This window comes from Armigeres subalbatus, chromosome 3 (assembly GCF_024139115.2).
Source record: "Armigeres subalbatus isolate Guangzhou_Male chromosome 3, GZ_Asu_2, whole genome shotgun sequence".
NCBI lineage: Eukaryota > Metazoa > Arthropoda > Insecta > Diptera > Culicidae > Armigeres > Armigeres subalbatus.
Window position 1 is genome coordinate 24,540,854 of NC_085141.1, and position 27,378 is coordinate 24,568,231.

General features: G+C 39.0%; 1 protein-coding gene across 11 annotated transcripts in view; it reads left to right on the forward strand.

The window, feature by feature from the left end:
• LOC134219152 (high affinity cGMP-specific 3',5'-cyclic phosphodiesterase 9A) overlaps positions 1-27,378 on the forward strand; it is a 782,997-nt gene that overhangs the window by 514,283 nt on the left and 241,336 nt on the right. For all 11 annotated transcript variants that reach the window (XM_062697847.1, XM_062697854.1, XM_062697852.1 and 8 more), the window contains one exon: positions 12,982-13,018. The gene's annotated coding sequence lies outside the window, so the exon portion shown is untranslated. The remainder of the gene's footprint in view (positions 1-12,981; positions 13,019-27,378) is intronic.

Genomic DNA, 27,378 nt, shown 5'->3' on the forward strand with positions numbered 1-27,378 from the left:
GAAGCAGCTTACACAAATGAGTCGAAGGTCGGCTACAGGTTTCAATAAGGATACGGTGGGCGATTCCGGTGGAGTTCCAAACCGTAGAGTAAGCGGCTATTAATGAAAGCCCTAACCTTAACCGGAACATGTTATTGGTTCAGTGCAGTTTGGAAAGCATCTGAACCAGATTATCTCTGGTCTTACAATTAATTTTGACTTCGAGGAAATGCGGTAGAAATAATGGGGTCCAGTTGATGGAACTCCATGAACGTCACTCAGGTTTGCAAAGTACGTGCCCGTACCGTACCCAGGGCGGAATGCATGCTACCAGAACCCGAGTCTACCTTCTATTTCTAGTTTGTCGCACACCCGCCGGTTCACCAACCTCTCGACGACCTTGGACACACAAGAGGTCAGTGAGTGGGCCTGTACTTGGTGACATCTCGGGGGGAAATGCTGCTCTTAGGAAAGCGGATGACTAAACTTTTTCAGCACTATTCGGGGAAGGTTAGGTCAGCCCACATTTGGTTGGACCGAATCTTGGCAGTAGGCGGTAGCTATTTGAGCTTAGGGTACCTTATCTTCTTCGTCCTAGCTCCTAAGTCTTCATCTTGCAAATTTTTGTTAGATGGCTTTTGGTTGGGCTTGAAGACTATGGCCTTGCGGGATCGTTTCCGTTGTCATAAAAAGTTGACATAAAAAGTTTGTCCCTATGGGGAAGTGCACCGGTTTTGGCCAACTTAGCGCCTAATTTGGCCAACCCTGAAAAATACATATTTTTCCAAAATAATCGATCAGTTGAAAGCAGCGTTGAAGGGTGAGGGATATATCTCTTGTTGGAACTAATAAAACCCTTGCGAATTGGTTTATTTTTGAAGTTATTCGCAAAATTGGCCAAATTAGGAACATGGCCAAAACCGGTACAGTTCCCCTAGTCCATCTATTTTTTTCGAATTATCTTAATTTTTTTATCAATCAAATTTCGATTTGATCCAAATTAATCAACTTGTCTAATCTGTCCGATTTGCTAGATTTGGTTTATTTGGCTAGTCATTGACTTTGTTCCATTTGCCCAATATAAACAATTTGATTTTTTTTTCTTTCATTGAACCGATTCAAGCGTTGGCCCATCGATAGGGAAATATTATTTTAGTATCGAAGTCATCTCTGAACGTCCAAAATTTCCGAAAAAAGTTGTAATCACCGGCTAAATTGTTGTGCCCTCGAACAAAGTATTCAATAATACAACTCGGATGTTATGAGCCCACTTTCCTCGAACAAATCCGTTTGAAGTCGATGCCGGGCTCACGATAGATTCCGACAAATCGATAAGTCAAAGAAATTATCCCCGGAGGAGCACACTCAACAAGCAGCCTGGAAATAGAAAAAACAAATTTTCTCTGGAAGCCTCCCCTTGTCGGTTTGATTTCGGAATTGGCTCACAAATACTCGTCGTTTTGTTGAGGCACTATTGCCGGTGTTCCGCTGATAAGCCTTTCATCTCGGTCCATCAAAGAGTATCTTTAGCAACGACAACAAATCAATATCAAGTTGGATGGAACTGAGGCCTGCTCAAGTTGAGGCAGCGATATAAATTTCTTATGATAAAACACAAAACCCTGCCGAAATCTCATCTTTGATAAATAGAAAATGAACAGAATCATTTAAATCACGATTTCAGTATTCAGAAACATGATTGGAAAATGAAGTTTTCTTATTTTCCACACCCATCCAGCAGTAAGTACAGTTCAGTACCCAGATATAATCTTGCCATGTACAGAATAATTTCAGACTCATATTTAAGTAATGTGTAAGCTTCTTATAGAGATATTAAATAAAGACAAAAAGCGTGCAGAATTCTAAAAGTTTGCAAAGGAATCAAGCAATATTGTATTTACTTTCTGTCGTAGACGTCCATTGTTTATGGAACGTTTCCATTTGCAGCCCACCAGGTGTTGTTAAGCTAGTTCTATGTAAATTCACCTTCTTTTCGAGTGGTTCCTTTTAGCGGATGATCTCCTGCCCGGTCAGAGGCAGCTGTCAAGGTGTTCAACAAATATTTACCCGGTCAGCGTTTCGCTGGAAGAACCTCCGCTTCCAATCTCTTAGTCGCCCTCGCGCGTGCTTCGTCATCGCCATAGCAAATGGCAGATCGGTTGATTGGATAGCATTTTGAAAAGCGTTCAAAAGCAAGCAGAACCCCTTCCTCTTTTCCCGATTTGATTTTCCTGCAGTGGAAGCACGGGGAATGATTCCTGGTAGGAGATTGGTGTGCAAGTCTCTTGCAGATCTTGAGGAGATTATCTTTAACTCAAACGAAATCGAACCGGGGTCTCTTGACGGAGTCAAGATAAAACAAGGGAGAAGGCGATATTTTTCTTCCACTTTTTGTAAAGTTTTGCTCTGCTGGATGATTGTCGCCATTACGTTGTTGTATCTACACCTCTACGGACAATATCGATCTGCTGAGAGTTGATTGGATGGGTTCGAGAACCAGGACGAGTAGTTACCAAGCTATAGATGGTTACATCAGATCTGTGGAATCTTGATTACAGTTAAATCATGTTCATAAAAAAAAATATTTAGCTCCATTGACAGTTGTTATTTAAAATGCCATTGGGTCATTGAAATTAATTGAACAAATATATAAAAAGTATCGAAATTATTATTCATCGCGATTTAATTACTAAATAATATGTCACTTATCTTGTTTATTTTCTTATTTCATAATTATTTGTGGGTACAAAAAAAAGTACGTTTGTTGATGATGATTAAGTTATCAAATCTGTCTGGACGACACTTTTTTCTCCTAATTTTCAATTTAAAAACAATTAAAAAATTTCATAATAATTAATTTGCCGGATTATGGTTCTCCTTAATCATTAACGAGTTACAATCCCCTCCCAATTGTCGAATGCTCTTGAACCAGTGTCGAAAGTAATTAATTCCATGCCTAAACAAAACCTAATTAGGTGATGAGTTTCCCGTGAAGCGTCTATCATTCGCGATTCCGTCGAAGAGAGCCCCGTCAAAAACGGAACGGCGCCTTTAGTTCGACGAACTCACGCGCGCGGAGAGCATTAGTTAATTGGGTGGGATTTCAGCGCCGAGCCAAGCGTGGCTGTTTTTCACGAACGGCGGCAGGTAATTATCTCCGCGGATGTGGCCTGCAGGCGGTTGAGATTCCACTTCTGTCAGGTGTGCTCAATGAACTTGAAAATAAGTTCAGCCGGTTGGTGAGTGGCTTATTTACGCAGACGACGGGATCCTGGATGTTGTACGGATTAGAGTAGAAGACAATGAATACTTTAGGACCAACATGAAGCGTTCGTTCCATGAATCAATATCGTAACTGAAATTATGTGTACACAAGGTGTGTTGATTGATCAGACATAAAAAGATGCTACCTGCGTTCGTGTAGCAGCATAAGTTCGGAGGTTAATGTTGAATGAGATGCTGGGATTCGATGTCGCCAATCATTTTATTTTCCATCGTTATATCGTCTGACATATGAAATGCGATCGTTTCTGTTATAAAGAATACTTCAGAATCACAACGCTGTTTCGATATTCATTAATAATTATATTTAAAGCAGATGTAATGAAACGGAGCTTAATATTGTTAATATTAAGGATTTATCTATTGATTTTCCGCGAAAAATTCCTCCGCGTGTTTTGTAAATATTTTATATGATTTCTCATAATTATTTGAATCATTGAATCTTTCCTGTGAAATTCCAAGAAAAAGTCACCTGAATTTCCTAAAGCTTCCAAAAGAAACTCTTTGAAATTTTCAAAAGAACTTCTTCGAAATTTTCACGATGAATTCTTCAGAGTTTTGCGCAATTACCAGGGAAAATTTATTGAGAGTGCGTGATTTCTCATGTTTCGGACATCAGAACGATCGCGCGATCGGCCGAAATATTGTGTTCTGCATTGCGCGGCCGGTAATAAAAATCAGTTCAGTGCGTGATTTCTCCTGTTTCGGACGGTTGGGTAAAATCATTGTTTAAAAAGAATGACACGGTCGTATCGCTGATCAAAGTGAATCCAGATCCAACGATGCCTATCGACTAACTGATAAATCATTCATGTGGATTTTGTGGAGACGCATGGTCTTCTAATTGCAAAAACCACCTACTAATATTCATTACTGACTACAAGGACGTGGTCGGCGCCGTTATTGATCATTCGCACATTTTAGTCACTGAAACTTGCACACTAAGAATGCTTACACAAGTCCAATCAATCATTCAGTTGATTCTTTGTGCAACTTCACTGATTCACAGGTCAATCACGGAGTAGCAATCATAGTTATGTGTTATGTGTAGTCAGTCAAAGCTAAGCTATTACCAGGGAAAATTTATTGGGAGAGAAAGATCACTAGTACGGATCACTAAATCATCAATATTTAGGTTCTTACGCTTTCTTAAAGAAAACATTGTACTGTGAACTTCCGAATTTCTTTGAAATATTCTTCCAAATTTTCTTGGGAAATTCTACCAAATTTTCTCTAGAAAGTTGTTCCGATTTTATCTTTGGAAATTCTTCCAAAAAAAACCAAAAGAATTTTTTTTAACTGTCCTATTCTCTCTACTTGATTGCAATGAGAAAAGCTTCAAAATTTCGCGAGAAAGTCTTGCTAATTTTTTTGTCAATTTTTTGCGAAAGTCTTTCAAATTTTCTTAAAAAACTCTTCCTAATTTCCTTGGAAGATCTACGAATTTTCTCAGAAGATTTTTCCGTATTTCCTCGGGAGAAAATTACGAATTACTCAAAAGAAAATTATCGAATTATTTTGGGGAATTGTCCCAAACTTCCTCTAGAAATTATTTCTTATTTTCTCAAGGAATTCTCTTGAATTCACTTGAGAGATTCCTCCGTATTTTTTTCGGAAAGTTCTTGTGGAAAATTTTATGATTTTTTTTCGGGAAATTCTTTCAAATTTCCTCGAAAACTCTTTCCAATTCCCTCGGAAATTTCATCCGAACTGCATCGGGTAGCTCTTTCAAATTCTTTCCGGGAATTTCTTCCGATTTTGCGTCCAGAAACTATTTTGAAATTGTAATTTCCTTTGGGAAACTGTTCCGAATTTTCTTTGGGAAATTCCTCCGATTTTTTTTGGGAAGTTATTCGAATTTCCTTTTGGAAATTCTTTCGAACTTCATTTGAGAAATTCTTCCGAATTTACTTCGGGAAATTCTTCCGAATTTGGGAAATTCTTCCGAATTCTCCTTGGGAAATTCTTCCGACTTTCCTTTGGGAAATTCTTCCGAATTTCCTTTGGGAAATTTCTTCCGAATTTCCTTTGGGAAATTCTTCGAATTTCTTTGAAAATTCTTCCGGAATTTCCTTTGAAATTCTTCTGACTTCGAAATTTCTTCTGAATTTCCTTGGGAAATTCTTTCCGAATTCTTCTTTTTGGAAAATTCTTCCGAATTTCCTTGGGAAATTCTTCCGATTCCCCAAAATTCTCCAGAAATTTCCTTTTGGGAAATCTCTTTCTTCGAATTTCCTTTGGGAAATTCTTCTGAATGGGAAATTTTTCCAATTTTCCTTTGGGAAATTCTTCCGAATTTCCTTTGGCAAATTCTTTCGAAATTTCGTTGGGAAATGCTTCTTAATTTCCTTTTTGAAATTCTTCTGAATTTCCTTTGAAATTCTTTGAATCCTTTGGGAAATTCTTCCGAATTTCCTTTGGGAAATTCTTCCAATTCTCTTTGAAATTCTTCCGAATTTCCTTTGGGAAATTCTTCCGAATTTCCTTTGGGAAATTCTTTCCAAATTTCAACTTTGGGAAATTATTCCGATTTTCCTTTGGGCAAATCTTCTTCATTTCCTTTGGGAAATTCTTCCAATTTCCTTTGGTAAATTCTTCCAACTTTCCTTTGGTAAATTCTTCCGAATTTCCTTTGGGAAATTCTTTCAATTCTTGAATTCCTTTGGAAATTCTTCCGAATTCCTTTGGGGAAATTCTTCCGAAATTCCTTTGGAAATTCTTCCGAATTTCCTTTGGGAAATTCTTTCCAATTCCTTTGGGAAATTCTTCCGAATTTCCTTTGGGAAATTCTTCCAAATTTCTTTGGGAAATTCTTCCAAATTTCCTTGAGAAATCTTTCCAAATTTTGTCGGGAAATTCTTCAAAATTTCTTAGGGAAGTTCTTCCAAATTTCCTCGGGAAATTCTTCCGAATTTCCTCTGCAAATCTCTTAGGGAAATTATACCGAATTTCTTCGGGAAATTCTCCCGAATTCCCTTTGGAAATTCTTCCAATTTCCTTTGGGAAATTCTTCGAATTCCTTTGGGAAATTCTTCCAATTTCCTTTTGGGAAATACTTCCGAATTTCCTTTGGGAAATTCTTCCAAATTTTGCTTTGGGAAATCCTTCCGAATTTTCGTTTGGGAAATTCTTCAAAATTTTCCTTTGGAAAATTCTTCCGAATTTTTTTTTGGGAAATTTTTCCTATTTTTTTGGGAAATTCTTCTGAATTTACCTTTGGGAAATTCTTCCGAATTTTCTTTGGGAAATTCTTCCGAATTTTCTTTGGGAAATTCTTCCGAATTTCCTTTGGGAAATTCTTCCGAATTTCCTTTGGGAAATTCTTCCGAATTTCCTTTGGGAAATTCTTCCGAATTTCCTTTGGGAAATTCTACCGAATTTCCTTTGGGAAATTCTACCGAATTTCCTTTGGGAAATTCTACCGAATTTCCTTTGGGAAATTCTACCGAATTTCCTTTGAAATTCTACCGAATTTCCTTTGGAAAATTTTTCCGAATTTCCTTTGGGAAATTCTTCCGAACTTCCTTTGGGAAATTCTTCAGAATTTTCTTTGAAAATTTTTCCGAATTACCTTTGGGAAATTCGTCCGAATTTCCTTTATGAAATTCTTCCTATTTTCTTTTGGGAAATTTTTCCGAATTTCCTTCGGGAAATTCTTCCAAATATTTTTTGGGAAATTCTTCCGAATTTTTCTTCTAAATTTCCGTGGGAGATTCTTCCGAATTTCTGTTGGAAATTCTTCCAAATTTTTTTGGGAAATTCCTCTGATTTTTTTTTGTAATTCTTCCGAATTTCCTTTGGGAAATTCTCCGAATTTCTTTGGAAAATTCTTCCGAATTTCCTTTGGGAAATTATTCCAAAGTTAATTTAGGAAATTCTTCCTCATTTCCTTTGAAAAATTCTTTCAAATTTCCTTTGAAAAATCTTTCCAATTTTTTGGGAAATTCTTCTCTTTGGAAATTCTTCCGAATTTCCTTTGGGAAATTCTTCCAATTTCTTTTGGGAAATTCTTCCGCATTTTCCTAGAAATTCTTCCGAATTTCCTTTGGGAAATTCTTCCGAATTTCCTTTATTAAATTCTTCCGATTTTCCTCTGGGAAATTCTTCCGAATTTTTGGGAAATTCTTCCAGATTTCCTTTGGGAAATCATTCCGAATTTCCTTTGGGAAATTCTTTCAAACTTCTTTTGGGAAATTCTTCCGAATTTCCTTGCAAAATTCTTCTGAAATTGACTCGGGCGATTCCGTGGGAAATTCTTCCTCATTTACTTTGAAAAATTCTTCCAATTTCTATGGGAAATTATTCCAAAGTTAATTTGAGAAATTCTTCCTCATTTCCTTTGAAAAATTCTTCCAAATTTCCTTTGGGAAATTTCTCCGAATTTCTTTTGGGAAATTCTTCCGAATTTCCTTCTGGAAATTCGTCCGAATTTCCTTTTGGAAATTCTTCCGAATTTCCTTTTTAAATTCTTGCGAATTTCCTTTGGGAAATTCTCCCGAATTTCCTTTGGGAAATTCTTCCGAATTTCCTTTGGGAAATTCTTCCAAATTTCCTTTATTAAATTATTCCGATTTTCCTCTGGGAAATTTTTCCGATTTTTTTTTGGGAAATCATTCAGAATTTCCTCTGGGAAATTTTTCCGAATTTTTTTTGGGAAATTCTTCCGAATTTCCTTTGAGAAATCATTCCGAATTTCCTTTGGGAAATTCTTCCAAATTTCTTTTGGGAAATTCTTCCGAATTTTCTTGCAAAATTCTTCTGAATTCACTTGGGAGATTCCGTGGGAAATTCTTCCGAATTTACGTTGGAAAATCTTTCGAATTTCTATGGGAAATTATTCCAAAGTTAATTTGAGAAATTCTTCCTCATTTCCTTTGAAAAATGTTTCCAAATTTCATTTGGGAAATTCTTCCGAATTTCCTCTGGGAAATTTTTCCGAATTTCCTTTTGGAAATTCTTCCGAACTTCCTTTGGGAAATTCTTCCGTATTTCCTTAGGGAAAATCTTCCGAATTTCCTTTGGGAAATCCTTCCGAATTTCCTTTGGGAAATCCTTCCGAATATCCTTTGGAAAATTCTTCCGAATTTCCTTTGGGAAATTCTTCCGAATTTCCTTTGGGAAATTTTTCCGGATTTCCTTTGAGAAATTCTTCCAGATTTCCTTTGGGAAATCATTCCGAATTTTTTTTGGGAAATTCTTCTAAATTTCTTTTGGGAAATTCTTTCGAATTTCCTTGCAAAATTCTTCTGATTTCACTTGGGAGATTTCATGGGAACTTCTTCCGAATTTTCTTGGAAAATTCTTCCGAATTTTCTTGGAAAATTCTTCCGAATTTCCTTGGGAGATTCTTTCGAATTTCCGTGGAAAATTCTTCCGAATTTCAGTGGGAAATTCTTCCGAATTTCAGTGCGAAATTCTTCCGAATTTCTGTGGGAAATTATTCTGATTTTCCGAGGAAACTTCTTACGTATTTCCATGGGAAATTCTCCCGAACTTCTGGGAGAAAATCTTCCGAATTTTTGTGGGGAAAATCTTCCAAATTCCTGTGGGGAACTTTTGTCTTATTTCCTTGATGAAATTCTTCCGACTTTCCTTGGGAAACTTGTCCGAATTTTTCTTGTGAAACTCTTCCGAATTTCCGTAGGAAATTCTTTCGAATTTCCAAGGGGAAGTTCTTCTGAATTTCCTTGAAAAATTCTTCCAAATTTCCGTGAGAAATTCTTCTGAATTTCCTCTGGGAAAATCCTCTGAATTTCCTCTGGGAAAATCCTCCGAATTTCTATGGCGAAATTCTTCCGAAGTTTCTTGGGAAATTCTTTCGAATTTCCTTTGGAAACTCTTCTGAATTTCCTTGGGAAACTCTTCCGAATTTCCTTGGGAAGTTCTTCCGAATTTTTGTGGGGAAAATCTTCCGAATTTCCGTGGGGAAAATCTTCCGAATTTCCGTGGGAGATTTTTCCGAATTTCCTTGGGAAATTCTTTCAAATTTATGTTAGAAATTCTTTCGTGGAACTATTTATTTAGTGTCTTCAAGCTGTTTCGTGTAGTTTTCACGGTTTGATCGGGAGGAATTATAACCTGAGACGGGCCACTTCGCATGGCAAACACTAAAGCGGGGAAGACGATTTGCATCCCAACCCAGGAAAAAGTACGGACGAATGCTTTACGCTAGTCGAGAGTGTCAGATGACGTTTAAAATGGTTTAATGGATGAACACGTGGAAACATTGAGGCGTTTGGTTGGACGGCTGTTTCACTAGGACCCAATTTCGTCGGAAAAGTTGAGCATATCTACTCGTGGTGAAAATTACCAAAATTGAATAACGGAAATATTATGTTTCCTTGATCATGATCAACTTTATAAGACTGAAAGGCACGTTTTCTATTCTCAGACATCTCTGAGAAGATATTTAGATATTCAAATAGTTGTCGCTTAAGAGCTATCTGTGTTCAGGTCTATCAATAGTATATCGTGGATTTTGTATAATTTATGATGAATTATTTTTCACTATTTCAATGTATACTATATTGAATCTTTTTATCAATTCATTTACTACTTATACAATAACAAGCATCATCAAACGAATTTAAGATCTCAGATCTCAGATCTCAGGTTAATCTGTAAACGTTCTCATGAACGCAAATTGAACGTTGTTTGTTGAATTCGCCTCCGTAAAGTATGATATTGACTGAGCCAACCAAATAAATAAAAAATGCTTCTTAACCCAAAATATACTAAAAGCATACAATTTTATTATATATTTCAGGATGTTTATTATGTGACCGCTCTCCTATGGGAGTTTCACCACTGATGATTAAACGGAGCATATATTTGCATCATTGCCACGGCCACGGGTATTGTAGAGAAGCACCTAAATGATATCAGGAAGTAGCCAGCCATAGGCATCCACTTCACTTTCAGAATCATATAAGAAATAATCAATCAATCAGCCTGAGTATGCTGAAAGCGGATTCTTGACGTACACTCATCATTTATTGACATGCTTTCGGGGCTTTACGATTTAACGATAAGTCAAATCTTAGAGCTTGTTTATGAGCATCGTGGTCGTGGAATGTATTCAGTATTGTGCCTCGTTCTCATGAATCTGGATTTACGGCAATCAAATCAGTGCTCTCAAAGAAGACGAGTTGCTGTTTCCGAAGCTGCCCATTTGGTTGAAATTTACTGAAGTTGTTGATTAAGGAACATTTTCATGGTATACTACCGTAATCTGACAAAGTGAAGCAATTATTCAAAAACGGTTTTAAGAAGCAGTACGCATCGAGCTCTTTAACAGAAAAATGGTAAACATGCTTGTTGTATACGTTGGCGTTGGCGCGTACGTCACTTTTTGAGATTACGGCAGTATAGTTGTTTGCCTTTCTTACAGAATACTGTTACGCTGTTTCACCTTAGTAAATGTTCTTTCGACTAGACGTCGTAAATGTCAGCACCTCTATGCAACTGAAACAAAGCTCGACTGGTGTTTTTTTCGATTGATTTAGTACTGACTCGAATGTGTTCCTATTCTACCAATAGTAACCTTGCTGCTCTTGTGTGATTTTTTACAGAGTCAAACTTACACACGATAGATGGAAAATGCTTGTGCTATTCAATTCTTTTGAGTGAAATTGCGATTATTCATACCGGATAAGCAACTATTCAATGCAAAATTATTTTTTACTGTGCTGAAATGGCTCTTATATAAAATAGGCAGCATGGTTAGAGTAAATCCAGTGTTTTTTAATCGTGGCAGTTCGAGCTTTGGAAAATGTTAACAAGAAGTAACAGTCCATCATTGGAGACGAAACTTTCAATGTTCTCCGTACTTCTACATAATTATTTCGATAGACTAGATTCTGAGTGTTTCGAAACCGATTTCAAAAGCTTCGAATTTTGCAGAATTGTCAGACTGCTTCACTGATTAGCTAAATAATGAATGCCATTCGAACTGCGTGGTACTTACATTGCACGTGCCCCCCAGCAACGGTTCACATCTCCACTGAATAAGTCTCTGTCATGTTTTATTCGCACTGTTGCTCTCCGCCGGGACGAGTTGAATTCGTAATGACGTGTATCTTAGTGGAAGAGCCTATTTCATCTCCTATTCCGTTTCAGAAGCTTTATGGCGCGCAACTTAATGGAATGGTACTTTCCCGTTTGTCGGCCTAGATATCCTGCGGAAACTTCCCGGGAAAATCACATTCCTGCCACTTTCGGGGCTAATTTAATTTCCCACGCACTAAACTGGAGGCGTTTTGACTGGGTGCCCGAGAGAGGGTGGCGACGCGCGGGTTTCACGCTTGAACATCAATGAGCTTTGTTCTTCAATTTTATCTAATTTATGTATATGAATGCAACGATGACGGTGACGACGGGCCGCACCGTATAATCTTTCATCTCGTCTCTTGCCGGTAGATGTGACGAGGATTCACGGCCAACCAAGAGGACGTGCTTTCGCGAGAGCACATGTTCCATCAATTACGCCCCGAATGGAGTGGCACTTTTCGTTTCTCTCATCTTGAGCCGGGCCCCTTGGGGCCTTGTCATAAATTATAATGAGGTGCACGGGAGGTTTTATGGCTGCGTCGGGATAAAAAAATCAACTGGGAAAAAAAATTAAACCATCAAAGCAACGAGGCTTCTCGCACCGATCGAAATTAAAGTTAACGACAGTGAAGTTTTCGGAGATGCAGATATGTGTCTTAATTATTTTTGTATTGGAAGCAAATAGGGAGTTTTATATAGCTTACCTTTTTGTTGGAGCCTTTCGATGGAAGCCAATGCGGAAGATGAACGGGTTCGAATCTTGATTCGGTTTATGGTATATAAACCGTCATCTAGTCAAATCATTGACCTTAGTCGTTTGTTATATAACATTTACTGATACAATCGTCAAATAGAATATTGTTTTTGGAGAACAATTACAACCTTTCTGAACAACAGAGAAAAGAAAAAATAGGTACAGCATATCATCAACTAGATGGACGGCAATGCTGCGACGATCGCATGCGGATTATAGACGGTGCTAAAATCAACACTCAGGGATTACTCGTACACTTTGTCGTCATGTGCGAGCACGCTTGACTGGATGGATGCTCATGCCTAATGAGCCATTAAATTGATTTAATCAGACGCACTACTTTTATATCTGTCCTGGATACAAAAGTTCCTACGAATGTAAGCGTGTGCGAGGATGCAATAACCAACGGAAACTTACCGACGTCTGATCCAGAATTCAATCAGATGGAGACGCATGGTTGTTTGTTTCAATTGGAATCGGGAAAATTAATACTCATTCTGTTAAGGTTCCCCGAAATAAACGCGACACGATTCTATCGATTATGCCGCCCTTGATATAGAAGCGTGAAAAATGAGCATTGTCTGCAGCGACCCAACGATGAAATCGCTCCTCCTCGAAACTGCTCCTGAATTTGAGCTGAAACACAAAATAACATATAGTAATATATTCATGATTTGTCAACATCGGTCGTAGGAGAATGTCTATTATCGACGGAAAGGAACAAACATCACGTATGAAAATAAAGATTGTGTTAAACTCTTTAGCAAAACGAGAAATTGGATAATAATGAAGGTTATCAAAATAATTACGAGGATATCTAGACCAATATCACATTTATTCGATTATTCACCAACACTTGTTGCAATATTAGTCACTAATCTAAACATTCTGTTTTTCTTTCTCCCATTTGATTGCAGATATTATCAACGTCAATTCCTCCCATCACAATCAAAGGTATGTACATTAGGGGGCAAGCAGATTGTTGTTGTTAGTACACACGAGCCAATGTAGAGGAACGAAAACATGAAACCATATTTTATTGGAGCTGTTGATCCCGCATTCGCTTGTGCAATTTTAACCGGAGCACAAAGCCGATAAAATGCAGGCTTTGTTCTCAAACTGAGGTGTTTCACATTCGTTGTGGGGAGGGTACATACCTACATGTTGATTTTAGAAAACGATGATGGCCAGGCGAATGATTCCCGAGGCGGATAATTGCTGTTGTTCAAATCTGAAATTTGAGTTTTGGATTGTGAAGGGGTTCTGAGAATAAAATTGGAAAGTTATTTTGTTGATGGATTGTTGGTGAGCGAGTTTTCCATTCCCATAGTCGGCTATCGGAACATTTGGCTAATTATTAGACAAATTCCGTGGTTTTATACTGCGTAAATATTTGGTTTCAGGGGTTTATATGCAGCGAGTATTAGATCTATGCGATTCAGAAATTTCTGACATAATTAATTCCTCCAAATATGTTATTATGTTGAATCTTTGGCATTGCTAGTATCTATTTTATAACTATTAAAACTCTTCTATATTAGAATAGAATGGCTCTAATCAAACTGGTGACCTTGTTCGCCTTTCTCGTACAGTAAGTGTATCAAAAGGCTATATGTAAAAACCAAAACCAAACTTTTATAAGAAGCCCAAACTCAGCTTGACGAACTGAGATGTCTGTGTGTGGGTTGAAGGACAAAAGGTCGAAGGCCAAAAGATCGAAGGACGAAAGGTCGAAGGGTCAAAAGGTCGAAGGGACAAAAGGTCGAAGGGACAAAAGGTCGAAAATAAAAAGCTGCGTCAAAAGGTCGAAATGAAGAAAGACCCTTCTTTTTTTTCCTTCTTTATTATTTTGTCTCCCTTTTAACCTCTATTTTCTTTCTTGTTTCTTTTTCCTTCTTCCTTCTCGCCTCATATGCTTCTTTCCTTCCATTCTTCTTCCTTCATTCTTCTTTCTTACTTCTTTCTTCCTTCCAAAATTCATCTTCCTTATTTCTATATTCTTTTTTCTCTCTTTTTTCCTTCTTCCCCATTCTTTCTTTCTTTTTCAGTTTTTCAGGAAACAGTTTTTCTTCCTGGTCAGCTCCTGGTCTTCACTCTTTTTGGCTTCTTTCTTTCTTCCGTCTTTCTTCCTTTTTTCTTCTTTCTTCCTTCTTTTTTCTTTTTTTCCTTCTTTCTCCCTTCTTTTTTCCTTCTTTCTTCCTTCTTTTTTCCTTCTTTCTTCCTTTTTACTGCCTTATGTTTCCCTCCTTTGTTTTTTATCCCCCCATCTTTCTTTTGTTTTCCGTGTTACTTGCTTCTTCTGTTTACCTTATTTTTTTGTTTCCTTGTGTCTTACTTCCTTTTTCTTTCCTTCTTCTACTTCCCTTCTAACTTCTTTCTTCATTCTAAATTCCTTCTTCCTTCATTTTTTTTCTTCCTTTCTTCCGCCTTTTTTATTTTTGATTCTTTTTCTAACTTATTTCTTACTTATTTCTTTCTTCCGTCTTTCTTTATTCTTTTTCCTTCTTACTTTTTTTTCCTTATTTTTTCCTCTTTTCTTCTTTCTTTCTTCATTCTTTCTCCCTTCTTTCTTTCTTTCTTCTTGTTTCCTTTCTTTCTGCTTGTTGTTTTTTTATTTCTTGCTTCATTTTCCCTTCTTCAATCGTTTATTCTTTTTTGCTTCTCTCTTCCTTGTTTCTTTTTTCATCCTTTGTTCATCTTTTTCCTTTCTGACCGTACATTTTTCCTGCCTCCTTCTTTCTATCTTTTCTCTTCTCATTTTTATCACTCCTCATATCACATTTCTCACTTGTCACTTTCTACTTCTCATTTCTTCCTTTTCATTTTTCACTTTTCACTACCCACTTCTCACTTCTCGCTCACTACTCACTGTTCACTTCTCACTTCTCACTTTTCACTACTCACTATTCACTATTCACTTTTCACTTCTCACTACTCACTTCTCATTTCTCACTTACCAATTCTCACTTCTCACTTTTCACTTCTCATTTACCTATGCTCATTACTCTTTTCTTACGTCTCTCTTTTCACTACTTATTCCTTGTCTTTTTGTCCTTTCGACCTTTTGTCCTTCGACCTTTTGACCTTCGACGTTATGACACAAATTCGACCTTTTGACCCTTCGACCTTTTGTCCATTCGACCTTTTGACCCTTCGACCTTTTGACCCTTCGACCTTTTGTCCTTTCGACCTTTTGTCCTTCGACCTTTTGACCTTCGACCTTTTGACCTTCGACCTTTTGACACAGATTCCTGTGTGTGTAAGTACCTGCGCAAAAAAACTCCCTCATTTTTTATGCTCTTATTCATAACTGATATGGAATCTGTGTCAAAAGGTCGAAGGTCAAAAGGTCGAAGGTCAAAATGTCGAAGGACAAAAGGTCGAAAGGACAAAAGGTCGAAGGGTCAAATGGTCGAAAGGACAAAAGGTCGAATGGACAAAAGGTCGAAGGGTCAAAAGGTCGAATACGTGTCATAACGTCCAAGGTCAAAAGGTCGAAGGACAAAAGGTCGAAAGAACAAAAAGACAAGGAATGAGATGGGAGTTGTGGGTAGTGACAAGTAAGATGCAAGATGAAAGTAGTGAGCATAAATAAATGAGAAGTGAGAAGTGAAAAGTGAAAAGTGAGAAGTAAGAAGTGAGATGTAAATAAGAAGTGAAAAGGAAGAAAGAAGAAAGGAGGAAACATATATAGTAAGAAAGAAAAATAACAGAAGAGGGAAACAACAAAGAAAGAAAGAAGGAAGATGGAAGAAGGACAAAAAAAGAATAAAGAAAATAGAAGAAGGAAGGAAGCAAGGAGGAAGGAAGAAGAAGAGAAGACACAATGAAGCAAAACAAGAGAAAAAAGGAGGAAGCAAGGAAAAGAGAAGAAAGATTGAAGAAAAGGACCAAAGGTGAGAGAAATAAGGAAAAAGTTGGAAGGAAGAAGAAATAAGAAACAAAGAAGACAGAAATAAGGAGGAAAGAAGTAAGAAAGAAGGATGAAAGAAAGAAAGGAAGAAAAAAGAAAGTTGGAAGAAAAACAGGAAACAAGAAGGAAAAAGAGAAGAAAGATGAAAGAAAAAAGAAAGTTGGAAGAAAAACAGGAAACATGAAGGAAGAAGAAAGAAAGGAGGGGGAAATAAGGAAGAAAGGGAGAAGGAAGAGAGAAGAAAGAAGGAATAAAGGAGGAAAAAAGAAGAAAGAAAGTAGGAAGAAAAAGGAGGAAAAAGGAGGAAGAAAGAAAATGAAAAGAAGGAATAAAGACGGAAGAAAGAAAGAAGAAAAACGAAGGGAAGGTAGAAGAAAGAACGAAGGAAGAAAGTAGAAAGAAAGAAGAAAGGAAGGAAGAAAAAAGGAAAATAGAAAGATGGAAAAAAGTAGGAAAAAAAAAGAGGAAAAAGGAAGAAATGAAGAAGAAAGGAAGAAGAAAGGAGGAAAGAAGGATGAAAGAAGGAAGAGAGAAGCACAAAAGAAAGAATAAATAAGGAAAAAACCTTTCGACCTTTTGACCTTCCGACCTTTTGACCTTCGACCTTTTGTCCTTTCGACCTTTTGACCTTCGACTTTTTGACTCAGATTTTTTGTTTCGACCTTTTGTCCCTTCGACCTTTTGACCTTCGACCTTTTGTCCTACAACCCTTCGACCTTTTGACCCTTCGACCTTTTGACCTTCGACATTTTGTCCTACAACCCCCTTCGACCTTTTGTCCTTTCGACCTTTTGACCCTTCGACTTTTTGACTCAGATTTTTTTTCGACCTTTTGACCCTTCGACCTTTTGTCCTTTCGACCTTTTGACCTTCGACCTTTTGTCCTTCGACCTTTTGACCTTCGACCTTTTGTCCTACAACCCTGATATGCTCAAGTTGCTTTCGACGGCGAATCACGTTTCATTGTTTCCTGTTGACCAGATCAGAAGCTATGGCCAAAATGCTTTTTTTAATAGACTGAAAATAAGGCACCATGGCCGCTATTGGGAATAATCAGAGTTTTTTTTTTGAGCAAGTACTGTGCTGCTTCAATAAAGTAAGTTAATGAGTAAGTAGCCGTAACTACTTGCAAAGAATTGGGTTACAAATTGCAGCTTCTGGATTTTTCTATACTATTATCATCAGTCATATTACATGATTAGAATTAGGCGCAAACTGTTTGTTTCCCTGTTATCATTTATATGGCAGAATGCAATTGATTTGTTTATTTATTTGTGCATTGATTTTAGTTATTAATTCACATCGCTACACTGTTCAAAGAGCTCCTCTTCATAGAAATCATTGAAACGTTGAACAAGGGAATATAACTCGAGGCAATTTTTGCCCCTCAAAAAATATCTAATCGCAGAACCCCCCCCCTATATTTGGCAATCAAAAGTTCATTTTCGTAGATTATCAATGAATTGTCGTATTATTGCAAAAGTCAATTCAAGTAGCTGCCAGACTATTTTATTTACATTGGATGTGTAGTCTATTTTTGCGTCGCTCTGTGCGTTCATGGCCATAAAATTTCTGAATGACGAATAGAGAGCTTTATTTGTTCATTGTTTGGCTCAATTATTATAGTTGGTTGCACGAGAGAGAAAGTGAAAGTTTGTCTCTTGTCCAGTCGTGTTTTTCCAGTAATTGGATCGGCCGGTCATCGAAATTTGGTTTTGCTTTGTGCGGAATGCAAAATGATCGGCCGGTCGCCGTAATTTTGTTCCGCTTTGTGCGGGTGAGTAAATAAATCAGATAGTGAAAGTGTTTCCTGTCCAGTGGTTGTAGGACAAAAGGTCGAAGGTCAAAAAGTCGAAGTACAAAAGGTCGAAGGTCAAAAGGACAAAAGGTCGAAGTAACAAATCTGAGTCAAAAGGTCGAAGGTCAAAAGGTCGAAACAAAAAATCTGGATCAAAAGGTCGAAGGACAAAACGTCGAAGGTCAAAAGGTCGAAAGGTCAAAAGGTCGAAACAAAAAATGTGATTCAAAAGGTCGAAGGTCAAAAGGTCGACAGGACAAAAGGTCGAATGGTCTAAAGGTCGAAGGGACAAAACGTCGAAACGTCAAAAGGTCGAAACAAAAAATCTGAGTCAAAAAGTTGAAGGACAAATAGTCGAAAGACTAAAAGGTCGAAAGTAAAAACGTCAAAGGACAAGGGGTCGAAAGTGAAAAGGACGAAAGACAAAACATCGAAATAGCAAAAGATAGAAATTGCGGTTGTTGGACAAAAGGTAGAAGGCCAAAAAGCCAAAGATCAAAAACTCGAAGGTCAAAAGGTCGAAAGTCAAAAAAATTAGGCAATCTCTCAAGTTTCGCATTTTATAACGCATATGAAATGCCAACACTTGGAAACATTTCATTCTGGAATTTTCCTTTTGTTAAAACATAGGGTATTTTTGTTTTTATCAAAGTATTGCTAGGATTTATTAACTTTTCCTGTAATTCCTGAAAATAGTTCTCCACTCAATTTCATCAAAATGATAATTTAAAATATATCATTTCAGCTTAACATACCATCTTCTAATGAAGGTAATTTTATTTTTATGCGCTCAAAAGATTATAAGTTTTTGTTCACAAAATTGGTTTTTAAGTAAATATAAACGAATATACATAATACATTTATTTTTATAATTAGAAACCTTTACGTTATGCTGTAAAGTAGGGAGGGATATGGAACTGCCAAAAATTGCGTTTGGGAAGATCCATTAATTACGTAACGCAAAAATTGGGAATTTTCAAACCCTCCCTCCCCCTATGTCTCACTTTTTGTAAGAAACATCTAAAAAAATTGTATGGATCGTTATACTTCCCTCTCTAAGCGTTACGTAATTTATGGACGGTCCCTTACGTGATTTGTTAAAGTTTGTGTTTCATTTTAAAGTCAACTAGTAACCATCTAACGCCCAAGACCGCCTTCAGTCGAGAAATATTTTTATTTCAGATTTCAAAATTGATTTTTTGACCTGTTTTTCATTCAACCTACTGTTGTTTTTTCGACCCTCTATTCCTTCTACCTTTTGTCATTTCGACCTTTTGTCTTTTCAATTTTTGACTTTCGATGTTTTTCTCTTCAATTTTTTGACTTTCGACCTTTTGTCTTTTCGACATTTTGCCCCTTCGACATTGTATCCTTTCGACTTTTTGGTTTCGACCTTTTATCCTTTCGACATTTTGTCCTTTCGATCTTTTGTCCTTTCGATCTTTTGTCCTTTCGATCTTTTGTCCTTTCGGCCTTTTGTCTTTTCGACCTTTTGTCCTCTCGACATTTTGTCCTTTCGATTTTTTAACCTTACGACCTTTTGTCCTTTCGACCTTTTGTCCCTTTCTACCTTTTGTCCATTACAACCTTTCGTCCTTTTCAACTATTTGTCCTTTCGACCTTCTCTTTGGACGTTTTGTTTTTCGACCTTTTGTCCTTCTGACCTTTTGTTTTTCGACCTTTTGTCCCTAACCCGCCTCTTTTCGTTCAATCTCCGAACCCATTTGCGGCATGACAAACTTCATGAATTTACAATGTTGTGAAAACTCATATGTGAATATGTATGTACGTTATGTGAAAGATATTGATTTGGAAAATGTATTGGAGGTAAACACTTTCTCTTCGATGGGACTCGAACCCATGACCCTACAGTACGCTAGACTGGTGCTTTAACCAACTAAGCTACGAAGGACCTCCGTCGGCCTTCGCAACCTAGCGGCTACTGAACGAGCTCGAGATTCCCAAATTGGACGCATAGTCAAAACACTCGCAATCAGTGTTGGGAAATGTACATTAAAACACTTTGATTATGCGAATATTTACGTTTTTTTTTCAGTCAAATTTCATGCACCAAACAAGCCGAAACAGTTTGCCAAAAAAAAAAATGTACGCGACATCGTGACATTTATTTTGCCAATGAAGCAGACTGTTTGTTTGCTGCTACGTTAGAGTCGTACCTGCGCGCGGTCAGCATTTGCATGAGATTTTTTATTTTTTTTTTTTTTCGGCTCGTGCGCAGCGCAAACAGCACAGAATCGAGTTTAATTACCTGCGGCGCAAAGCCTAGAAGGAGTGCTATCCGTAGGTACTGATTTATTCGTTCTTTTAAGAAGTAATGAAATGAACGCCACCAAAAACGGTTATACGTTGTGAAATTATTGTACGAAAACATTAATAAATTGTAGGGAGAGAAAATAGTAAAAAGCATATGCTGACTGTCGTCTGCTTGGCGTGGCTGCTGCTGCGGCTGCCGTGGTTTTGTTTTTATTTTTTTGCATGGAAGAATGAATTTTAAAAAGAAATGTCAACCATTCCCGTCCCTGCTCGCAATCCATTTCTCAAGCCAACACTTCCACATGTGTATAGTACACGTTCAACTTCATGATTTTCTGCCTGGATTTTCTGGAGATCCGGAGCTGAAAACGATTCTCCTGCATGCGTGCTTCCTTTCGCTGCAGGTTCGGCACCATAAAAGGGTGGCCCATGATATCATAGTTGACATATCAACCATTCGAAATTTCAGCGAATTTGAGTATTAAGAGTTTGCGGGTTGAAATTTTTAAATTTGCGATGTTTGTCCCTAAATTGTACGAAGTACATGTGAAAGTGCAATGGTTGGTACGTCAACTATGGAATCATAGGCAGTATCGTTGTCTGCCACGTCATCATTCATGTGCTCTCTATAGCTTTATAACTTCTTATAGATCGTTCGTGCGTTCATCATCAGCAAATTAAATCATCTTTTTTATTTATACAAAACCAAATCACTTATCATAAAACGAGTTCGTACTATCGTCGTGAAAGTCAAGTCTCGTCGAGTCAAGTAGGAGACACTGAAGTCGACATATGTATCTGTATTTATAATCAAGTGGTGGAAGTAAGTGGGATAGTGCAAACTCGTCTTAACGCTTGCATAAAAAAAGGACTTTAATTCGGTGGTGATGAAAAAAAAGCTAAGACAGACAACTGCTTTCGATAAATTTCGCATGTTCATGTTTGCCAGGTACATTTTCACTTTTCGGCCAAGCGCACACAGCGATGTAGCCAATTTTCCCTCGGTCTTCCTATTCAGCTTCCTTTGGAGCACCCTTCCCTAGCAGCACAAATGTTCCATAAAGGTTACTGCAAGTCATGTGTAACCAGATTCAGTCCCAATCAAGTCGGGTTGTCGCTCAGGGTCGTCCGCCGTCCGGAACCGGCCTTCTTTCGATGCTCTAATTGTTGAGGTGACGTGTACTAAGTAAAGTCCGTTGGCCAAACTTTGGAGAACACAGAGTGCCGTCGGGATAAATTCTGCTATACTCTGGTTTACGAGGAGAACAAGCTCTCCGGCATGGCGGAGTTGGCTTCCTACTAAGCGCTCAGGAACACTCTGCGCAGATGAAGTGGGAACCTATAAGTGGAGCAGGTCAATGAATTCCAAGAGTCCCTTTACTTGGTATTCATCGACTACGGAATAGCTTTCGGCCGTCTTAATCACGCGGGTGCCCTGAAACGCAAGAGGGTTCCTGAGAAAATCATTGGCCTCATCGATGCACAGTACGATGCCTTCTCGTGTAGAGTGCTGCACAATGGGGTCTTGTCCGACCCTATCCGGGTCGTAGCTAGGTGTATTCTATGACCGCTACAGTTTCTCGTCGTAATCGACGAGATTCTGGTAGGTGCGATTGACCGTGAACCAAACCGCGGGCTGCTATGGCATCCTATAATCATGGAGCACGTAAACGACTTTGAATTGGCTGATGACGTTCCACTCCTCACTCTACGGCGCGCTCTGATACGCTCGTCTTCTGCAGATTCAGTCATCAACGTCAACAAAGCCAAATCAGTGGATAATGTTGAAAGCTTCCAATATCTTGCTAGCCAAATGGCATCCAAGATCCAGGATCGGAATAGACGCACGGATCAAGAAATCTAAAATCTAAGAAATCTAAAAAAACAGGTAGATAAGTGTATGCACCAAAATACGAATTTTCAACTCTAACGTGAAATCTGTGCTGTTATACGCTAGCGAAACATGGTGTGTATCAGTGGAGAGCACTCAACGGCTGCAGATGTTCATCAACAGATGCCTGCGGTACATAATTCCGGCCTGGTAACCTTACAACTGGATCTCAAACAACGAGCTCCATCGTCGTTGCCTCCAGAGGCCGACAGCAGCTGAAATTCGGGAACGGAAGTGGGGCTGGTTCGGCCACACTTTACTTAGGGGCGGAATCTGTAAACAAGCATTAGACTAGAACTCAGCGGAACATCGCAGCAGATGTAGACCCAGAGGCTCATGGCGACGAAGCCTTAATAAAGAACTAAATGAAGTCAACCGAAATCTAGCCTGGCAACAGGTTAAAGCGCTAGCTAGACGTTGCTCAGGATGGAGATCTTTCAAGTCGGCCCTTTGGATCACCGGAGGTGCACAGAACCCATAAGTAAGCAAGTCTGATTGGTGTTTAATAGTGCCAAGATGTTGTAGATGCCGGAACGGGCGTATTCGGCGTCCTCCAAAGTGCCACACGATGTCCGTTTCCGCCAGGCACCGTTCTTTGAACTCGCACACTTCTGAACGGAGTTAGTTCACTATTTTTGCAATCACGGTTAGAGTTCGACTGATATAGCTGTCAAATTTTGTCTACTGACTAATGGGTTACTATGATTGATGATGAATTGGTAGTTCGGTTAGTGCGGGTGAAGGTACCTACCTGTTTGGCTGCAGCGTTGATAAACCTATGCCTGGCGTATTGTAGAGCTCCATAATCGTCGGTCTTGGGCGATGTTCCTTCAGTTCAGGGTCCCTTGGTCCGATTCCACCGCGTGCAGCCAGTGTGTTCGTGGCCTTCCACGAAGTCGCTGGCCCCTATCTGATTCTTTGTTGAATATTGTTTTCGCTGTTCTTTCTTCCGACATTCGCATCAAGTGACCAGGCCACTGAAATCTTCCGTATTTTATACGATTCACAATATTTTCTTCTTTGTATATTTGATACAGCTCATGATTCATGCGTCACACATTATTTTCTAGTTTCTCTCCGAGTATTGTACGCAGCACTTTTTGCTCGAAAACGCCGGATGAAGGAAAACCCATGAAAAGCCGACAATTTTTGTGCATTTTTTTAAATGCTTACGTTGTGACAACACCACTAAAAGCTACAAATAATTTTCTTATCAAAACCAAATTGTTGGATGTGAACGCGGTGACCCTCTCCAGGCTTACAGTAGCCGAGAAACCAGTGGAAAATGTAGAAAGATTTCAATATTTATTTATCATCAGACTAAGGCCGGAGTGGCCTGTGCTGCACATAAACGACTTCTCCATTCAGCTCGGATCATGGCTGCACTTCGCCAACCACGCAGTCTGCGGAGGGTCAGCAAGTCGTCCTCCACCTGATCGATCCACCTTGCCCGCTGTGCACCTCGCCTTCTTGTTCCCGTCGGATCGTTGTCGAGAACCATTTTCACCGGATTACTGTCCGACATTCTGGCTACGTGCCCGGCCCACCGCAGTCTTCCGATTTTCGCGGTGTTAACGATGGATGGTTCTCCCAACAGCTGATGCAACTCGTGGTTCATTCGCCTCCTCCACGTACCGTCCGCCATCTGCACCCCACCATAGATGGTTCACAACACTTTCCTTTTGAAAACTCCCAGTGCGTGTTGGTCCTCCACGAGCATTGTCCAGGTCTCGTGTCCGTAGAGAACTACCGGTCTTATAAGCGTTTTGTAGATAGTCAGTTTGGTACGGCGGCGAACTCTATTCGATCAGAGCGTCTTGCGGAGTCCAAAGTACGTACGATTTCCAGCCACTATGCGTCTCCGAATTTCTCTGCTGGTATCGTTATCGGCGGTCACCAGTGAGCCCAAGTACACGAATTCTTCAACCACCTCGATTTCGTCACCACCTTACATTGACCTCTCTTGAGCCTCTTCCTATCATGTACTTCATCTTCGACGTGTTGATGACTAGTCCAATCCGTTTAGCTTCGCTTTTCAGTCGGATGTAGGCTTCCTTCATCCTCTCAAAGTTACGAGCCATGATATCAATGTCGTCGGCGAATCCAAATAACTGGACGGATTTCATGAAAATCGTGCACTCGTGTCAATCCCTGCCCTTCGTATTACTCCCTCCAAAGCGATGTTGAATAGAAGACACGAAAGATCATCACCTTGCCGTAACCCTCTACGGGTTTCGAAGGGACTCGAGAATGCCCCTGAAACTCGAACTACGCATCACCCGATCCATCGTCGCCTTGATCAACCGTATCAGTTTATCCGGAAATCCGTTTTCGTGCATTATCTGCCATAGCTGGTCCCGATCGATTGTATCATATGCGGCTTTGAAGTCGTTAAATAGATGATGTGTGGGCACGTTGTATTCGCGGCATTTCTGCAATACCTGACGTATGGCGAACACCTGGTCTGTGGCGGAGCGTTCGCCCATAAATCCCGCCTGGTACTGCCCCACGAACTCTCTTGCAATTAGTGTTAGTCGACGGCATAAAATTTGGGAGAGTACCTTGTAGGCGGCGTTCAGCAATGTGATTGCGCGGTAGTTGCTACAATCCAGCTTATCGCCCTTTTTGTCGATGGGACACACGACACCTTCCATCCACTCCTGCGGCAGAACCTCATCCTCCCAAACCTTGGTAATCACCCAGTGCGCTCTAGCCAGTGCTTCACCACCGTGTTTAAAAAGCTCTTCTGGTAGTTGGTCAACTCTAGGTGCTTTGTTGTGTTTCAGCCGGTCGATCGTCTCCTGGATTTTCTGCAGATTCAGAGCCGATAGTCGTATGTCCTGCGCTCGTGCTCCCAGGCTCGTTATCATACCACCATCGTTGTCTGCCATATCGCCATTCAGGTGCTCTTCGTAGTGCTGCCGCTACTTTTAGATCACCTCACGCTCGTTCGTAAGAAAGATTTCAATATCTTAGCATCCAAATGGCGTCAGACAAAGAAAATAAATACTAAGCCATGGAAATCCTTGTTTTGTGTGTGTGTCTTTCGTGTATGGCGAAAAATCATTCACTACTAGATTCGAACCAGCTCCCATTTGAAGCCATGCAAATATATACGTCACCATTTTTTTTACACTTTCCATCATCCACTATTACACTTGCATTTGGTTTTTTCCTCACCTGATTATCTATGCTCATTGGGCGTCAGACTTTGGTACCAATACCCAAATAGATATACACGGATCAAGTTAGCAAGGGCTGTCTTTACGAGTTTAAGAAACATTCAAATCATATCCACAGAAATCCGTATTTTAAGCTCCATGTTTGGGTAAAATGTGAAGCCTTATACGAGGCATAGTTTTAAGCATAAGATTTAAATTGTTTTTTAACATTTTTTTTGCAATCTTCACTAATAATGTAGATAAAAAAATCTTTAAAATTTAAGTTTAACCATCTTAGTTTGAAAATTCCCATTTATATTAAAAGAATTTAATTTTCAGTATTGTTAGAAAAATATTGCATCAAGTTTTTTTTTCCAAATCAGGTAGGTAGTTGTGGAAAAATACTAAACTAAAATTATTCCACTTTTTAAAGTATACAAAAAGGTTTACTCTTTGAGAGAAGAGAGAAGGAAGAAAAGATAGTAGAAGAAGAAAAAATAGGAGATTTGAATCTTTTGTTTGAGAAACTGCATAAGTCCATTTTACAAAATTTCGAGAAAACAACAAAAAACTGTTTTTGAACAAATTGGCACCAATTGTTTCGATTTCTTTGATACACACCAATAGTTTTTGGCAAAACTCAACACTTCCAGTGCGAAAACTTTAAGCAGTACTCCATAATGCCTTTTCAAAGTACATGCACATATGTAGTTTCTCAAACAAACGAAAAAAATTTCATACATTCCTGAACAAAATTTTTTTTTCGTATTTTTTGCCAGGATACGTATTTTTGAACGAGGATTCAGAATATATAAAAATCTCATTTTGGCCAAAAATGTTACATATGCAGTTTCTCAAACAAACGGTTCATTTACTTTAAATGTTTATTACGCAGCTGCTTTCTAAACGATTTACTCGTATTTTGGGGATCCATGATGTTATAGGCATAAGGACGTTTCCGAGCAGCACATTTAAAGCAAAATTTGTGCTTAGCTTATCTTCTTCTTCTATCTTCTATCTTCTATATATAAAACCAATCTATGTATGTATGTTCGCTAACTGCTTCTGAACCACTTGGCCGATTTCAACCAAATTTGGTACAGACATTCTCTATCCTCAGAGGAAGTTAACAAAGGGGTGGGATGGTCATGTAGAAAAGGGGAGGGGTGGTGGGAGGGTTTTGTTCAGAAAACGAACAATTCTGTGTAACTTTCAACTCCAGGACCGATTTCAACCAAATTTGGTACAGACATTCTCTATCCTCAGAGGAAGTTAACAAAGGGGTGGGATGGTCATGTAGAAAAGGGGAGGGGTGGTGGGAGGGGTTTTGTTCAGAAAACGAACAATTCTGTGTAACTTTCAACTCCCAGGACCGATTTCAACCAAATTTGGTACAGACATTCTCTATCCTCAGAGGAAGTTAACAAAGGGTGGGATGGTCATGTAGAAAAGGGAGGGGTGGTGGGAGGGTTTTGTTCAGAAAACGAACAATTCTGTGTAACTTTCAACTCCCAGGACCGATTTCAACCAAATTTGGTACAGACATTCTCTATCCTCAGAGGAAGTTAACAAAGGGGTGGGATGGTCATGTAGAAAAGGGGAGGGGTGGTGGGAGGGTTTTGTTCAGAAAACGAACAATTCTGTGTAACTTTCAACTCCCAGGACCGATTTCAACCAAATTTTGTACACATATTCACTACGAGGAGGTAATCATATGGGAGGGATTTGGGAAAGGGGGAGGGTCTGGAGGGAGGGTTTTGTTTTAGAAAACAGGCAATTCAAAGTAAATCATGAACCCCTGTACCGATTTCAACCAAATTTGGTACACATTGTACATCATAAGGAAAAGATAACAAAGGGGATGGGATGGTCATTGGAAAAAGGGGAGGGTATAGGGGAGGTGTTGTCTTTGGAAAACGAGCAACTCAGTGTAACTCCCAACCCCAGGACCGATTTCAATCAAATTTGTACACATATTCACTATGAGGAGCCGATCGTACAGGAGGAAATTTGGATAAGGGGGTAGGGGTCTGAAGGAGGGTATTGTTCAGAAAACGGGCAATTTAGTGTAACTTCTGAACCCCTGTACCGATTTCAACCAAATTTGGTACACACATTTTCTATCCCTAGGAGAAGATAACAAAGGGGGTGAAATGGCCGTTGAGAAAAGAGGAAGGGTAAAGGGAAAGCGGTTGTCTTTAGAAAACGGGCAATTCAGTGTAACTCCTGACCCCAGGACCAATTCTAAGCAGATTAAATGATTAAATCATTCAACTC